The following is an 18,007-nucleotide window of genomic DNA, read 5'->3' as shown; positions in this document are numbered from 1 at the left end:
AGAGGAGGGTACGGGCATATAGTACGGTGTGCTTTTTTTGGACAAGGAAGTGAGCCAAATGAAAAAAGAAGGTCTGTGTGCTTGATTAAAAAAATTGTTTATAGACATATACATGGTCTACTGGTCACATGTGTTGAATTCCTCCGAGATCCATGCCTCATTCATTTTTAGAAATGTGAGGTAGTTAACACTGTCGTGAACTAGGCGAGTACGCTTATCGGTCACGATCCCCCCTGCTGCGCTGAACGTCCTTTCGGACAGGACACTGGATGAGGGGCAAGCCAACAGTTCGATTGCAAATTGGGCAAGCTCTGGCCAGAGGTCAAGCCTGCCCACCCAGTAGTCCAGGGGTTCATCACTCCTCAGAGCGTCCACATCGGCCGTTAACCCGATGTAGTAGGACACCTGATGGTCTAGGCGTTCCCTGATGCTGGATCCGGATGACACCTGTCGATGGGTCGGCTGAAAGAATGACCTCATATCCGAAGTCACCAACACATCTTTAAACCGGCCTCTTCTTGCAGGATTTGTTGGATTGGTACCCGCAACTCCTTCTCTGGGAGTGGGAATTGCTCCTCTGCCAGCGCACGCAAAAGCAGAATGCAGCATTTCTCGAAGCCAGGCCTGGAAGTGCTGCATTCTGACAGCCCTCTGCGACGGCGGTAACATTTCCGCCATTTTGTGTTTGTACTGGGGGTCTAAGTACGTTGCCACCCAGTACTGGTCCTTGACCCTTATGCTTTTTATACGGGGGTCCCTATTAAAACACTGGAGCATGAAGGCCCCCATTTGCACTAAACTGGAAGCGGTGTGGTGGCCTGGCTCCTGCTCATCATCCAGGATAATGTCGTCCTCTTCATTCTCCTCTCCCCATCCACACACAACAGGGATCCCAGAAAGGTTTAAAGCATGCTCTTCTTGCTCCTCCTCATCCGCCCCGGCACCATCCTCCTCTGACTCCTCTTCAGACTCCTGTTGTTGACTTGTCTCAGATAGAGTAGCCCCCCTGGGAATTCATCCAGCATTGCGACTTCCTCATCTTTCCGCTCCTGCTCCTCCACAGCTTGATCAATGACACGACGCAATGCACGCTCCATAAAGAAGGCATAAGGTACCATGTCACTGATGGCGCCATGGCTGCGACTGACCAGTTTGGTGATCTCCTCAAATGGCCGCAGAAGTCTGCATGCGTCGCGCATGAGCAGCCACTGGCGCGGTGAAAAAAACCTCAGCTCCCCAGAACCGGTTCTGCCGCAGAGTTCATACAGGTAGACGTTAACTGCACATTTCTGCTGGAGCAGCCTATCAAACATATAGAAGGTTGAGTTCCATCGCGTCGGGCAATTGCAAATAAGACGTCTGACCGGCAGATTGTGTCGCCGCTGAATGTCAGCAAGGCGAGTCATGGCCGTGTAAGATCTCCTGAAATGGGCCGAGATTTTCCTTGCCTGCCGCAAGATGTCCTGGACCCCAGGGTATTTGACAAGTAATCGTTGCACGACCAAGTTTAAGACGTGTGCCATGCATGGCACGTGCGTGATTTTGCCCTGTTTCAATGCACTAAGCAGATTGGCACCGTTGTCACACACCACTTTACCAACTGTCAAATTGAGCGGTGTTAGCCACTGATCTGCCTGTGAACGCAAAGCTGAAAGGAGTGCCGGGCCAGTGTGGCTCTTGGCTTCCAGGCACAACAGACGCAGCACGGCATGGCAACGTCTCACCTGGCATGTCGAATAGGTTCTGGGGAGCTTGGGCAGTGCAGCGGAAGAGACGCTAGCAGCGGAAAAGGAGGAGTCAGCTGAGGAGGAGAGGGAGGAGGATGGAGTAGGAGGAGGAGGAGAAGAAGAGTCAGGCCTGCATGCAATCCCTGGCGGTAAAACCAAATCTACACGGGTGCCACGGGTTACATGCTTGACGGCCGTCAGAAGGTTCACCCAGTGGGCAGTAAAAGTGATATACCTTCCCTGCCCGTGTTTGCTAGACCACGTGTCTGTGGTCAGATGTATCTTGGCACCGACACTGTGTGCCAGAGATACATTCACTTGCCGCTGAACATGGCCATATAGCTCTGGGATGCCCTTCTCTGAGAAATACTTCCTTCCTGGGACCTTCCATTGTGGTGTTCCAATGGCCACAAATTTGCGAAAGGCCTCCGAGTCCACCAGTTTTTATGGCAGTAGTTGGCGGGCTATGAGTTCTGACAAGCCAGCCGTCAACCATTGGGCATGAGGGTTATCCGGCGTCATCATTCTTTTACACTCGAACATTAGGCCCACAGAAGCCTGCCTTTTTGCAGAAAAACGTGAGCTTTGCGTGATGGAAGGTGGAGTGGAGGACAATTGTGAGGAGAGAGGAGAAGGAGAAGTAGAAGACGAGGCTGGACGGTGAGAGCCTGCAGTGTGGCTTTGTGTGTTCCGTTGCTCCCACTCGGCTCGGTGATGGCTGCCCATGTGCCTTCTTAAGGCGGTCGTCCTAGGTGAGTGTTGGGCTTACCGCGACTAATGTGTTGACTGCAAAGATTGCAGATGGCAACGCTATTGTCAGCAGCGGAGACGTTAAAAAAAGCTCACACTGCGGAGCCATGTGCCGGTGTCCTGGGAGCGCCAGATGTGACCGCACATGGTCGATGACTCGCTCCTGATACATTTGCAGTCTGCTTTGTCCCTCCTGTGCAATGTAAGTTATTCCTGCTTCTCCTCCCTATCTGCTGGTCCATATCTTCCTCTGAACTCCCCTCCTCTTCCTCTCTTGTGGGCACCCACGTGACATCACTAGACACGTCATCATCAACGTCACCTTCCCCACTGCTATAAGTAGAGATCTCGGAGTAGGCAGCAACACCGGGGACCAACCTCCTCCTTGGGCTGATCTGGGTACTGTCGTCAGACTGCTGAGTAACGGTTGTTGCTACCTCCTCTTCCTGATCCAATACCAAGAGTGGCTGCGCATCAGAAATGTCCTCTTGATATGGATCGGAAAATAATTCCAGTGACTCAAGCGGAAGGTATGTGGTGGTGGTTGTGGTGGTAGTGTCTTTGGGGGTGCACATAGCAGAGAGTGAAGAAGAGGGTGCAGATCGAGAGGATGAGGAGGGTGCAGAAGAGTAAGGCTGAGCGAGCCATTCAACCAAGTCTGGTGCGTCCTTTAAAGTAATTGAACGCACCTTCTGCAACTTCCCACTTTGGCTCAAGCCTGTTGCTCCTGCCCTACCCCTACCACCCCTGTGGAAGGGCCTGCCTCTTCCTCTGCCTGTTATTTTTTAAATGACCCTGTGACAAAGCTCTCAGTCCCTATACCAATGAAGGACTGCTGCAGTATAGGGCAGCGGTCAGCAGTAGTGCACCTCAACCCTATGTATTGTGGACCGATACCAGTCCTTATAGAATAGCAGACTGTACCTCACTCAACCCTATGTACTGTAGCACCCTATATACCTTACCAGTCCTTATAAGGACTTTTGTGGACCAAGTAGGTTGTGTGTGAGTGATTAGCAGACTGTACGTCAGTCCCTATACTGATGAAGGACTGCTGCAGTATAGGGCAGCGGTCAGCAGTAGTGCACCTCAACCCTATGTATTGTGGACCGATACCAGTCCTTATAGAACAGCAGACTGTACCTCACTCAACCCTATGTACTGTAGCACCCTAGACAGACCAAGTTACCAGTCCTGATAAAGAGCTTTGTGGAACAAGTGAGTTGTGAATGATTAGCAGACTGCAGCAGAAGGGCAGCAGTCAAGTATAATATTCTTTCTATATTTGGAAGAAAGAATATTATACGTGTACAAGCCTATTACCGTACCACTGATACCAGTCCTGAAAAGAACCTTTGTGGAACTAATAGTAACAGCTACTGTTTAAACTGACCCTCACTGCCTGACACACTGCTTCCTGCCTGTCCCTATATGAACTGGCAAAACAGAGGCTACTGGAACAATAACTGGTTACTGGAATAGCACTTTTGTGGACCTGATAGTAACAGCTAATGATGATGATGATGATGATGACTAATCTGACTGTCCCTACAGCAGCAGACACAGCGTCCTGTCCCTTTCTCTAAACTGACAAAAGACACTCAGGCAGCTGCAACAATCAGTATCACAGCAAACCTATATACACCTAACACCTATACCAGTCCTGAAAATAACTTTTGTGCACCAAATAGCTAGCGATTTATCTCTCCCTGCTCCACACAGCAACCTCTCCCTATAGTGAAAGAAGAAAGAATGTAAAATGGCCGCCGGATCGGGTGTATTTATAAGTTAGGGGGAATGTCCAAGTGTCCATGTGCTGTAATGTCTCAATTGGCTGTCCTGTACCCCATGATGGATGTGTCATCAGGTCAAAGTTCTTTTACACAGTAAAAACACGGAAGTCCGCCGGGCGAACGGCGCCAATAGTCCGCCGAACGGGCGAACAGCCGAAATTCGCCGCGAAACGACCGCCGGGCGAACTGTTCGGCCATCACTACAGAGCACGATCCCCTCCCTTCAGAGACTGGGCTGCAGGGCAGTATTCCAACATGATAACCACCCCAAACCACCTCCAAGATGACCACTGCCCTGCTAAAGAAGCTGAGAATAAAGGTGATGGACTGGCCAAGCATGTCTCCAGACCTCAACCCTATTGATCATCTGTGGGACATCCTCAGATGGAAGGTGGAGGAGCTCAAGGTCTCCAACATCCACTAGCTCCATGATGTCTACATGGAGGAGGGGAAGAGGACTCCAGTGCCAACCTGTGAAGCTCTGGTGATCTCCATGCCCAAGAGGGTTAAGGCAGTGCTGGAAAATAATGGCGGCCACAAAAAATATTGACACTCTGGGCCCAATTCAGACATTTTCACTTAGGGGTGTACTAACTTTTGTTGCCAGCGGTTTAGACATTAATGGCTGTGTCTTGAGGTATTTTGAAGGGACAGAAAATTTACACTGTTATACAAGTTGTACACTCACTACTTTACATTGTAGACAAGTGTAATTTCTTCCAAAATGTGAGGGGTGTACTTACTTTTGTGAGATACTGTACTCGATAAAGAGGAAAAATTCTCTAAACAATTTGTCTGGTTCTTCATCACATGGATACCTTCTGAGTAGATGGGTCAGGTGTGGATATTTTGGCACGGTGTGCTGCACCCACCTCTTTTAGTCCCAATGACCTTGTCACAGTCAGGGGTCAGGCTCAGAGACCAGTAGCCATAGCAGTAGAGACGCACCTATCGACCAGCAGGAATACACGCACAAGCAGGTCACCATTGTGGATGATGCGGGCTCACCCAAGCTGCAGGGTGTAAGCACTAACAAGTCTTCACCAGCACTCCTGATGGTGGGGATGGGTTTTTCTGTGTGCTAGCACCAGATCATGGTCCGTAGGATTGTCCCACTAGGAGGTGAGTAGTGATGGACGAACTTCCGACGGGACGTTTCGCGAACGCGAAACGCGAACGGACACAAACGTTCGCGAAAACGACCGTTCGCCGCGGGCTCCATTGACTTCAATGGGAGGCGAATTTCGCAAACCTTTAGGTCGAATTTGCGGCCACGGGGTAATTATTAGGGGGTAGCACGTAGTCCCACCACCTGGACAATAGCATAATACATGTATGAGGTGAATTTGGGATCGATAACTACAAGCATTTTTTTTTTATTTGGGAAATTGTTCTGACAATTCAGGACTATGGAGCTAATGAAGGCAATGGAGGAGAGGGAAGGTCAGGGACCAGGGTAGGCAAACAAGAGGGTGCAGGAGATACAGAGCACTGACAGCAGCACCGTAATACAGAGCACTGACATCAGCACCGTGACATACAGCGCTGACAGCAGCTCCGTGACATACAGCGCTGACAGCAGCTCCGTGACATACAGCGCTGACAGCAGCTCCGTGACATACAGCGCTGACAGCAGCTCCGTGACATACAGCGCTGACAGCAGCTCCGTGACATACAGCGCTGACAGCAGCACCGTGACATACAGCGCTGACAGCAGCTCCGTGACATACAGCGCTGACAGCAGCTCCGTGACATACAGCGCTGACAGCAGCTCCGTGACATACAGCACTGACAGCAGCTCCGTGACATACAGCGCTGACAGCAGCTCCGTGACATACAGCGCTGACAGCAGCACCGTGACATACAGCGCTGACAGCAGCTCCGTGACATACAGCGCTGACAGCAGCTCCGTGACATACAGCGCTGACAGCAGCTCCGTGACATACAGCGCTGACAGCAGCTCCGTGACATACAGCGCTGACAGCAGCTCCGTGACATACAGCGCTGACAGCAGCTCCGTGACATACAGCGCTGACAGCAGCTCCGTGACATACAGCGCTGACAGCAGCTCCGTGACATACAGCGCTGACAGCAGCTCCGTGACATACAGCGCTGACAGCAGCTCCGTGACATACAGCGCTGACAGCAGCACCGTAAGCAGCCCCAGGAGGAAGTCAGCACAGCACAGGGATGGTGTGATCCCCTCATAATAAGAACCCCCAGGAGGAAGTCAGCACAGCACAGGGATGGTGGGAGCCCCTCATAATAAGAACACCCAGGAGGAAGTCAGCACAGCACAGGGATGGTGGGAACCCCTCATAATAAGCAGCCCCAGTAGAAATATGACACCGCTCAACCTCTTCAAAGAGGAGGGTAGGGGCATATAGTACGGTGTGCTTTTTTGGGTCAGGGAAGTGAGCCAAATGAATTAAGAAGGTCTGTGTGCTTGATTCCAAAAATTGTTTATAGACATATACATGGTCTACTGATCACATGTGTTGAATTCCTCCGAGATCCATGCCTCATTCATTTTTAGAAATGTGAGGTAGTTAACACTGTGGTGAGCTAGGCGAGTACGCTTATCGGTCACAATCCCCCCTGCTGCGCTGAACGTCCTTTCGGACAGGACACTGGATGAGGGGCAAGCCAACAGTTCGATTGCAAATTGGGCAAGCTCTGGCCAGAGGTCAAGCCTGCCCACCCAGTAGTCTAGGGGTTCATCACTCCTCAGAGCGTCCACATCGGCCGTTAACCCAATGTAGTCGGACACCTGACGGTCTAAGCGTTCCCTGATGCTGGATCCGGATGACACCTGTCGATGGGTCGGCTGAAAGAATGACCTCATATCCGAAGTCACCAACACATCTTCAAACCGGCCTCTTCTTGCAGGCGCTGTTGGATTGGTACCCGCAAATCCTTCTCTGGGAGTGGGAATTGCTCCTCTGCCAGCGCACGCAAAAGCAGAATGCAGCATTTCTCGAAGCAAGGCCTGGAAGTGCTGCATTCTGACAGCCCTCTGCGACGGCGGTAACATTTCCGCCATTTTGTGTTTGTACCGGGGGTCTAAGTACGTTGCCACCCAGTACTGGTCCTTGACCCTCATGCTTTTTATACGGGGGTCCCTATTAAAACACTGGAGCATGAAGGCCCCCATTTGCACTAAAGTGGAAGCGGTGTGGTGGCCTGGCTCCTGCTCATCATCCAGGATAATGTCGTCCTCTTCATTCTCCTCTCCCCATCCTCGCACAACAGGGATCCCAGAAAGGTTTAAAGCATGCTCTTCTTGCTCCTGCTCATCCGCCCCGGCACCATCCTCCTCTGACTCCTCATCAGACTCCTGTTGTTGACTTGTCTCAGATAGAGTAGCCCCCCCTGGGAATTCATCCAGCATTGCGACTTCCTCATCTTCCCGCTCCTGCTCCTCCACAGCCTGATCAATGACACGACGCAATGCACGCTCCAGAAAGAAGGCATAAGGTACCATGTCACTGATGGCGCCATGGCTGCGACTGACCAGTTTGGTGATCTCCTCAAATGGCCGCAGAAGTCTGCATGTGTCGCGCATGAGCAGCCACTGGCGCGGTGAAAAAAAACCCAGCTCCCCAGAACCGTTTCTTTCGCAGAGTTCATACAGGTAGACGTTAACTGCACGTTTCTGCTGGAGCAGCCTATCAAGCATATAGAAGGTTGAGTTCCATCGCGTCGGGCAATCGCAAATAAGACGTCTGACCGGCAGATGGTGTCGCCGCTGAATGTCAGCAAGGCGAGCCATGGCCGTGTAAGATCTTCTGAAATGGGCCGAGATTTTCCTTGCCTGCCGCAAGATGTCCTGGACCCCAGGGTATTTGACAAGGAATCGCTGCACGACCAAGTTTAAGACGTGTGCCATGCACGGCACGTGCGTGATTTTGCCCTGTTTCAATGCGCTAAGCAGATTGGCACCGTTGTCACACACCACTTTACCAACTGTCAAATTGAGCGGTGTTAGCCACTCATCTGCCTGTGAACGCAAAGCTGAAAGGAGTGCCGGGCCAGTGTGGCTCTTTGCTTCCAGGCACAACAGACGCAGCACGGCATGGCAACGTCTCACCTGGCATGTGGAATAGGTTCTGGGGAGCTTGGGCGGTGCAGTGGAAGAGACGCTAGCAGCGGAAAAGGAGGAGGCAGCTGAGGAGGAGAGGGAGGAGGATGGAGTAGGAGGAGGAGAAGAAGAGTCAGGCCTGCATGCAATCCGTGGCGGTAAAACCAAATCTACACGGGTGCCACGGGTTACATGCTTGACGGCCGTCAGAAGGTTCACCCAGTGGGCAGTAAAACTGATATACCTTCCCTGCCCGTGTTTGCTAGACCACGTGTCTGTGGTCAGATGTATCTTGGCACCGACACTGTGTGCCAGAGATACATTCACTTGCCGCTGAACATGGCCATATAGCTCTGGGATGCCCTTCTCTGAGAAATACTTCCTTCCTGGGACCTTCCATTGTGGTGTTCCAATGGCCACAAATTTGCGAAAGGCCTCCGAGTCCACCAGTTTATATGGCAGTAGTTGGCGGGCTATGAGTTCTGACAAGCCAGCCGCCAACCGTTGGGCAAGAGGGTTATCCGGCGTCATCATTTTTTTACGCTCAAACATTAGGCCCACGGAAGCCTGCCTTTTTGCAGAAAAATGTGAGCTTGGCGTGATGGAAGGTGGAGTGGAGGACAATTGTGAGGAGAGAGGAGAAGGAGAAGTAGAAGACGAGGCTGGACGGTGAGAGCCTGCAGTGTGGCTTTGTGTGTTCCGTTGCTCCCACTGGGCTCGGTGATGGCTGCTCATGTGCCTTCTTAAGGCGGTCGTCCCTAGGTGAGTATTGGGCTTACCGCGACTAACGCGTTGACTGCAAAGATTGCAGATGGCAACGCTATTGTCAGCAGCGGACACGTTAAAAAAAGCCCACACTGCGGAGCCATGTGCCGGTGTCCTGGGAGCGCCAGATGTGACCGTACATGGTCGATGACTCGCTCCTGATACATTTGCAGTCTGCTTTGTCCCTGCTGTGCAATGTAAGTCATTGCTGCTTCTCCTCCCTATCTGCTGGTCCATATCTCCCTCTGAACTCCCCTCCTCTTCCTCTCTTGTGGGCACCCACGTGACATCACTAGACACGTCATCATCAACGTCACCTTCCCCACCGCTATAAGTAGAGTAGGCAGCAACACCGGGGACCAACCTCCTCCTTGGGCTGATCTGGGTACTGGCGTCAGACTGCTGAGTAGCGCTTGTTGCTACCTCCTCTTCCTGATCCAATACCAAGAGTGGCTGCGCATCAGAAATGTCCTCTTGATATGGATCGGAAAATAATTCCAGTGACTCAAGCGGAAGGTATGTGGTGGTGGTGGTGGTGGTCGTGTTGTTGGTGGTAGTGTCTTTGGGGGTGCACATAGCAGAGAGTGAAGAAGAGGGTGCAGATCGAGAGGATGAGGAGGGTGCAGAAGAGTAAGGCTGAGCGAGCCACTCAACCAAGTCTGGTGCATCCTTTAAAGTAATTGAACGCACCTTCTGCAACTTCCCACTTTGGCTCAAGCCTGTTGCTCCTGCCCTACCCCTACCACCCCTGCGGAAGGGCCTGCCTCTTCCTCTGCATGTCATTTTTTAAATGACCCTGTGACAAAACTCTTAGTCCCTATACCGCTGAAGGACTGCTGCAGTATAGGTGAGCGGTCAGCAGTGGTGCACGTCAACCCTATCTATTGTGGACCTATAGCGGTCCTTACAGAACAGCAGACTGTACCGCACTCAAGCCTATGTACCGTAGCACCCTATACCAAGTTACCAGTCCTTATAAGAACTTTTGTGGACCAAGCAGGTTGTGTATTAGTGTTTAGCAGACTGTACGTCAGTCCCTATACCGCTGAAGGACTGCTGCAGTATAGGGCAGCGGTCAGCAGTGGTGCACGTCAACCCTATCTATTGTGGACCGATAGCGGTCCTTACAGAACAGCAGACTGTACCGCACTCAAGCCTATGTACCGTAGCACCCTATACCAAGTTACCAGTCCTTATAAGAACTTTTGTGGACCAAGCAGGTTGTGTGTTAGTGTTTAGCAGACTGTGCGTCAGTCCCTATACCGCTGAAGGACTGCTGCAGTATAGGGCAGCGGTCAGCAGTAGTGCACGGCAACCCTATGTATTGTGGACCGATAGCGGTCCTTACAGAACAGCAGACTGTAACGCACTCAGGCCTATGTACCGTAGCACCCTATACCAAGTTACCAGTCCTTATAAGAACTTTTGTGGACCAAGCAGGTTGTGTGTTAGTGATTAGCAGACTGTACGTCAGTCCCTATACCAATGAAGGACTGCTGCAGTATAGGGCAGCGGTCAGCAGTAGTGCACGGCAACCCTATGTATTGTGGACCGATAGCGGTCCTTACAGAACAGCAGACTGTAACGCACTCAGGCCTATGTACCGTAGCACCCTATACCAAGTTACCAGTCCTTATAAAAACTTTTGTGGACCAAGCAGGTTGTGTGTTAGTGTTTAGCAGACTGTGCGTCAGTCCCTATACCGCTGAAGGACTGCTGCAGTATAGGGCAGCGGTCAGCAGTGGTGCACGTCAACCCTATCTATTGTGGACCGATAGCGGTCCTTACAGAACAGCAGACTGTACCGCACTCAAGCCTATGTACCGTAGCACCCTATACCAAGTTACCAGTCCTTATAAGAACTTTTGTGGAACAAGCAGGTTGTGTGTTAGTGATTAGCAGACTGTACGTCAGTCCCTATACCAATGAAGGACTGCTGCAGTATAGGGCAGCGGTCAGCAGTAGTGCACGGCAACCCTATGTATTGTGGACCGATAGCGGTCCTTACAGAACAGCAGACTGTACTGCACTCAGGCCTATGTACCGTAGCACCCTATACCAAGTTACCAGTCCTTATAAAAACTTTTGTGGACCAAGCAGGTTGTGTGTTAGTGTTTAGCAGACTGTGCGTCAGTCCCTATACCGCTGAAGGACTGCTGCAGTATAGGGCAGCGGTCAGCAGTAGTGCACGGCAACCCTATGTATTGTGGACCGATAGCGGTCCTTACAGAACAGCAGACTGTACTGCACTCAGGCCTATGTACCGTAGCACCCTATACCAAGTTACCAGTCCTTATAAGAACTTTTGTGGACCAAGCAGGTTGTGTGTTAGTGATTAGCAGACTGTACGTCAGTCCCTATACCAATGAAGGACTGCTGCAGTATAGGGCAGCGGTCAGCAGTAGTGCACGGCAACCCTATGTATTGTGGACCGATAGCGGTCCTTACAGAACAGCAGACTGTAACGCACTCAGGCCTATGTACCGTAGCACCCTATACCAAGTTACCAGTCCTTATAAAAACTTTTGTGGACCAAGCAGGTTGTGTGTTAGTGTTTAGCAGACTGTGCGTCAGTCCCTATACCGCTGAAGGACTGCTGCAGTATAGGGCAGCGGTCAGCAGTAGTGCACGGCAACCCTATGTATTGTGGACCGATAGCGGTCCTTACAGAACAGCAGACTGTAACGCACTCAGGCCTATGTACCGTAGCACCCTATACCAAGTTACCAGTCCTTATAAGAACTTTTGTGGACCAAGCAGGTTGTGTGTTAGTGATTAGCAGACTGTACGTCAGTCCCTATACCAATGAAGGACTGCTGCAGTATAGGGCAGCGGTCAGCAGTAGTGCACGGCAACCCTATGTATTGTGGACCGATAGCGGTCCTTACAGAACAGCAGACTGTAACGCACTCAGGCCTATGTACCGTAGCACCCTATACCAAGTTACCAGTCCTTATAAGAACTTTTGTGGAACAAGCAGGTTGTGTGTTAGTGATTAGCAGACTGTACGTCAGTCCCTATACCAATGAAGGACTGCTGCAGTATAGGGCAGCGGTCAGCAGTAGTGCACGGCAACCCTATGTATTGTGGACCGATAGCGGTCCTTACAGAACAGCAGACTGTAACGCACTCAGGCCTATGTACCGTAGCACCCTATACCAAGTTACCAGTCCTTATAAGAACTTTTGTGGACCAAGCAGGTTGTGTGTTAGTGATTAGCAGACTGTACGTCAGTCCCTATACCAATGAAGGACTGCTGCAGTATAGGGCAGCGGTCAGCAGTAGTGCACGGCAACCCTATGTATTGTGGACCGATAGCGGTCCTTACAGAACAGCAGACTGTACTGCACTCAGGCCTATGTACCGTAGCACCCTATACCAAGTTACCAGTCCTTATAAAAACTTTTGTGGACCAAGCAGGTTGTGTGTTAGTGTTTAGCAGACTGTGCGTCAGTCCCTATACCGCTGAAGGACTGCTGCAGTATAGGGCAGCGGTCAGCAGTAGTGCACGGCAACCCTATGTATTGTGGACCGATAGCGGTCCTTACAGAACAGCAGACTGTAACGCACTCAGGCCTATGTACCGTAGCACCCTATACCAAGTTACCAGTCCTTATAAGAACTTTTGTGGACCAAGCAGGTTGTGTGTTAGTGATTAGCAGACTGTACGTCAGTCCCTATACCAATGAAGGACTGCTGCAGTATAGGGCAGCGGTCAGCAGTAGTGCACGGCAACCCTATGTATTGTGGACCGATAGCGGTCCTTACAGAACAGCAGACTGTACCGCACCCAAGCCTATGTACCGTAGCACCCTAGACAGACCAAGTTACCAGTCCTGATAAAGAGCTTTGTGGAACAAGTGAGTTGTGAATGATTAGCAGACTGCAGCAGAAGGGCAGCAGTCAAGTATAATATTCTTTCTATATTTGGAAGAAAGAATATTATACGTGTACAAGCCTATTACCGTACCACTGATACCAGTCCTGAAAAGAACCTTTGTGGAACTAATAGTAACAGCAAGTCTTTAAAATTATCCTCACTGCCTGACACACTGCTTCCTGCCTGTCCCTATACAAATTGGCAAAAAAGAGTAGGCTGGAACGATTAGCTGGAACAGCTCTTTTGTGGACCTGATAGTAACAGCTAATGATGATGATGATGATGATGATGAAGAAAGACTAATCTGGCTGAGCTGTCCCTAAAATAGCAGCATACAGCGCTCTGTCCCTTTATCTAAACTGACAAAAGAAACTCAGGCTGCTGACCTAACACCTATACCAGTCCTGAAAAGAACTTTTGTGTACCAAATAGCTAGCGTTTTCTCTGTCCCTACTCCACACAGGATCCTTTCCCTACAGTGACAGAAGAAAGAATGTAAAATGGCCACCGGATCGGGTGTATTTATAGGTTAGGGGGAATGTCCAAGTGTCCATGAGCTGTCATGTCTCAATTGGTTGTCCTGTAACACATGATAAACGTGTCACGAAAGGTTAAAGTTCTTGTATACATTAAACACGTAAGTCCGCCGGGGCGAACGACGGAAAAAGGCGTTCGAACCCGCGGACGGCGAAAGTCGGAAATTCGCCGCGAAACGACCGCCGGGCGAACCGTTCGGCCATCACTAGAGGTGAGCAAGAGAGGGCCAAGTACTAGATGTAGCAGGTTGGGATCAAGCAGAAGTGTAGCCGAGGAACAAGCCAAATGTCGGCAATGCATGGTAGCAAAGATGTGGACAGCAGTGGAGATATTGGCAGGGAACAGCACAATAATCTGGCAAACAGGAGGTGCAAAGGCTTAAATAGGAAGTTAACGGGAGGAGTAAAGAGTTCAAGGTTCACAAGAAACAAGGTAAAAGACAAGATTGTCTAAGGCGGGGATCTCCAAACTACGGCCCTCCAGCTGTTGCAGAACTACGCGTCCCATGAGGCATTGTAAAACTCTGACATTCACAGACATGACTAGGCATGATGGGAATTGTAGTACCTTAACAACTGGAGGGTCATAGTTTGTAGACCCTTGGTCTAAGGGATCAGATAGCGAACTGTCCAGAATCTCAGGTAGCTCAGCAAGAAGATTTACTACCAGACATAGCAGCGGCAGTGGTGGTGCATCCATAAAGGGCGCAGGAGCGCCGCTCCTTCTCTCCTGCACCGCTCTAATCACGATAGATTCATGCAGCGCATGAATCTATCTATCTATGGTCGCTGCACCCCCTATTCAGGTACTCGGACCATTTTCAGGCGCCGAGCATCTGAATTACACTGGCGGGGGTGTTTTTTGGAAGCACCCGATTAGAGCCATAGGCACACAAAAATGTGAGCAGCGGGCGCAACGCTGTGCATTCACTTCCCACTTGCTAACATTGAACCGCCTCTCAGCCAATCAGGTTGCCGGGTCTGTGTTACCTGTCACCTGATTGGCTGAAATGACAGGCGCTGTGATTGGACGCCTACCAAGCGTCCAATCATAGCAGAGGACGAGAGGAGGAGTGGGCAGGAGAAGACATTGGGGTTGGGGAAGAAATGGAGGACACCGCTCGCCGCCTGCCACCGTCACCAGCTGCCCACCCGAGACAAGGTAAGTGCCGGCAGATGGCACAGTGGCAACACTTGGGGCACAGTGGCATCATTTGGGGTACAGTGGCAGAATTTAATGGGCACAGTGGCAACACTTGGGACACAGTGGCAGCATTTAATGGGCACAGTGGCAACATTTGGGACACAAAGGCAGCGTTTGATGGGCACAGTGGCTGCGTTTGATGTGCACAGTGGCTGTGTTTGATGGGCACAGTGGCAGCATTTGATGGGTAAAGTGGCTGTGTTTGATGGGCACAGTGAGGCTGCAATCGATGGGATTTTTTTTCATAATTTTTCAGTTTGTTTGCGCCTCCCCCCAAAAATTTTGAGCACCGGCCGCCACTAAGCAGAGGTTCCAGGTTCAGATCCAGGTCCTGAACCCTTCCTCCATCCAGGAAGGGGCGCACAGTTTCTTTTACCCGGGCATTGGATAGTGTTGTCTCTGCACTGCAAGCACCTACAGTCACTTATACTCCCATTCTTATTACTTCCCAGCTACGCAGAAGGACACTTTTGCCGCCCCAATAAAACCCCCATCAGGTTTTATTGCTCTCCACATCACCATTGGATAGATTCACCCTCTTGGCTTGTCCTGGTGACCATTGTAATAATCCAACTTTCTGCAGTAGTCACTAGAAAAAAATGGGAGGGAATATCTTCCAGAGGGGACACCTGACAACTATGAAAGAGTTTCTTCTGACTTTGGAGAGACTTCTAATGCCGCGTACACACGGGATCGGAATTCCGGCCAGAAAAAGACCGATGAGAGCTTTTCATCGGAAAATGCGACCGTGTGTACGCTTCATCGGAAATTTAGCTGTCCGAATTTCCGCCAGCCAAAAATCGATAGCGTGTTCTCAATTTTCCCAACGGAAGAACATTCTATCAGTAATTCCGATCGCGTGTATGCAATTCAGATTCAACTACGAGACGGAAGCTACTGGCTATTGAACTTCCTTTTTCTAGTCACGTCGTACGCGTTGTCAGAATAGCAAGGCTGGGCACAATCACGTACCTGTACCTTCCCTTTAAGTTCCCAGCTTTGGGTCGCGAGCGTGCCGCTGGTCCTGAGCTTCATGACCATGGCCGCGGGACCCGCGGACCCGATCGCCGCTAGTGTCCCGTGATCAGGTCACAGAGCTGAAGAACGAGGAGAGGTAAGTGTAAACAAACCTCTCTTTGTGCTTCCTACTGAGGCTGTCACTGATCGACTGTTCCCTGTTATAGGAAAAGAGGATCAGTGACATCAGATGCCAAGCCACGCCCCCCTACAGTTAAAAAAACACACACATTCTAAACTATCGGAATTTGGTGTGACCGTGTGTAGGCAAGACAGCTTGAGCCGAATTCCGTCTGGAAAACCATCAGCGCTTTTTCCGCCGAGAATTCCGATCGTGTGTACGTGGCATTAATTGTTTCTCTGGGAAAAGTAGTAAAGAGATATCTAACAATAGGACACAAATAAAAATAAATCTGACGGGATCTTTTGCCCGTTTTTTTTAAAGATTTCCAAACCAAAACCAAAAAATGCAAAAGATAACAATTCCCTGAACACCGTCTACACAGATTATTATCCCCTCCCACCTTACAATATTAATACATTCAATGATGGGGAAAAGAGCACAACTGCTTGAGAAATTTCCAATTAGAATTAGACCTTCACCACCCATCACCGGTACCAACCTGACCAACCTTCTACACGGATGGATCCTTCACATCTGCAGAGCCAGAGAGCCAGAAACAACATTTTTAAGTGCCAAAAGATTTCTCGGACTCTCAGAAAACTCCGCCCCCCATCATAACAAAGTACATTTGCACAACGCCGGATTGGGCAACAAACCTGATATTCACATTTTATAAGAAAAAATTTGGCACATTTTCTATTGCATTGACTTCCTTGTGTGTTTATAGCGTTGTAATAAAAAAATAGGTGTGACATGAAGACGTATGTATGCCTGGCGTCACTTGTCATAGTGTGAGCATTTCAAGTGATAAAAAAAACAAACAAAAAACATGTATTTCACTAAGGGCACTTTCACACTTAGGTGCAGGGACTAGTTTTAGCGATGCTTTACTGTCGTGTTAGCAGCACTTTACTGTTGTTTTAGCGGCGCTTTACAGCCGCTAGTGGGGTGCTTTTAACCCCCGCTAGCGGCCAAATAAGGGGTTGAAAGTGCCCGCAAAGCGTCGCTGCCGAGGCCCTTTGCAGGCGCTTCGGCGGAGCTACCCATTGATTTTAATGGGCAGGGGTGCTTTTGGAATGGTGTATACAACGCTCCTAAAGCACCTCAAAGATGCTGCTTGCAGGACTTTTTTTAAACGCCCCACAAGCTCCCCGCTCCAGTGTGAGAGCCCCCCCCCCGGCTTTCACACTGAAGTGACAGGAGAAGCACTTTACAGGCAATAATGTGTTCCGGCGTGGTGATAGAAAGAGAGAAAGAGACAGTGTCATTTCATTTCATTTGAGTTAGATAGAGCAGGTAGGAGGCTAGTCAGTTAGCTGCAGTCAGTGTATTGTGTATATATATTTATCCTAGGTGTTGTGTGTGTGTGTATATATGTATATATATATATATATATATATATATATATATATATATACACTGTATTCAGTTTAACTAGATTTGTTCCTGTGTACTGTGTCCTTTGCACAGTGTGCACTTAAAGCTACCCCAATTGATGGTGTTCTGCTTATCCTATCCGCAGGCAGCTATAGCAATTACAGTTGGTGTATTGTGTCATCTGCACAGTGTGCACCTAAAGCTACCCCAATTGCTGGTGTTCTGCTGATCCTATCTGCAGGCAGCTGTAGTAATTATAGTTGGTGTATTTTGTCATCTGCACAGTGTGCACCTAAAGCTACCCCAATTGCTGGTGATCTGCTGATCCTATCTGCAGGCAGCTGTAGTAATTACAGTTAGTGTATTGTGTCATCTGCACAGTGTACACCTAACGCTACCCCAATTGCTGGTGTTCTGCTGATCCAATCTGCAGGCAGCTGTAGTAATTACAGTTGGTGTATTGTGTACTCTGCACAGTGTGCACCTAAAGCTACCCCAAATGCTGGTGTTCAGCTGATCGTATCCGCAGGCAGCTGTAGTAATTACAGTTGGTGTATTGTGTACTCTGCACAGTGTGCACCTAAAGCTAACCCAATTGCTGGTGTTCTGCTGATCCTATCCACAGGCAGCTGTATTAATTACAGTTGGTGTATTGTGTACTCTGCACAGTGTGCACATAAAGCTATCCCAATTGCTGGTGTTCTCATACTAATAATACTACAGGCAGGCAGTTGATTCTGCTAGCTGCAGTAT

General features: G+C 49.9%; 1 protein-coding gene across 2 annotated transcripts in view; it reads right to left on the bottom strand.

Annotated features, from left to right (window-relative positions):
* Window positions 1-16,475, bottom strand: part of LOC143956501 (alpha-1-antitrypsin-like) — a 60,149-nt gene extending 43,674 nt beyond the window's left edge. Inside the window, exon 1 of one of the 2 annotated variants that reach the window (XM_077466700.1) lies at window positions 16,377-16,475. The gene's annotated coding sequence lies outside the window, so the exon portion shown is untranslated. The remainder of the gene's footprint in view (window positions 1-16,376) is intronic. The other variant, XM_077466701.1, reaches the window with a different exon arrangement.
* Between the last annotated feature and the right edge of the window lie 1,532 nt (window positions 16,476-18,007).

Source organism: Lithobates pipiens, unplaced genomic scaffold (genome assembly GCF_037356315.1).
Source record: "Lithobates pipiens isolate NorthernLeopardFrog02 unplaced genomic scaffold, aLitPip1_a1.2 Scaffold_37, whole genome shotgun sequence".
Classification (NCBI taxonomy): domain Eukaryota; kingdom Metazoa; phylum Chordata; class Amphibia; order Anura; family Ranidae; genus Lithobates; species Lithobates pipiens.
Note: the sequence above shows the minus strand (reverse complement) of the source record. Positions and strands in the feature narration are given on the sequence as shown.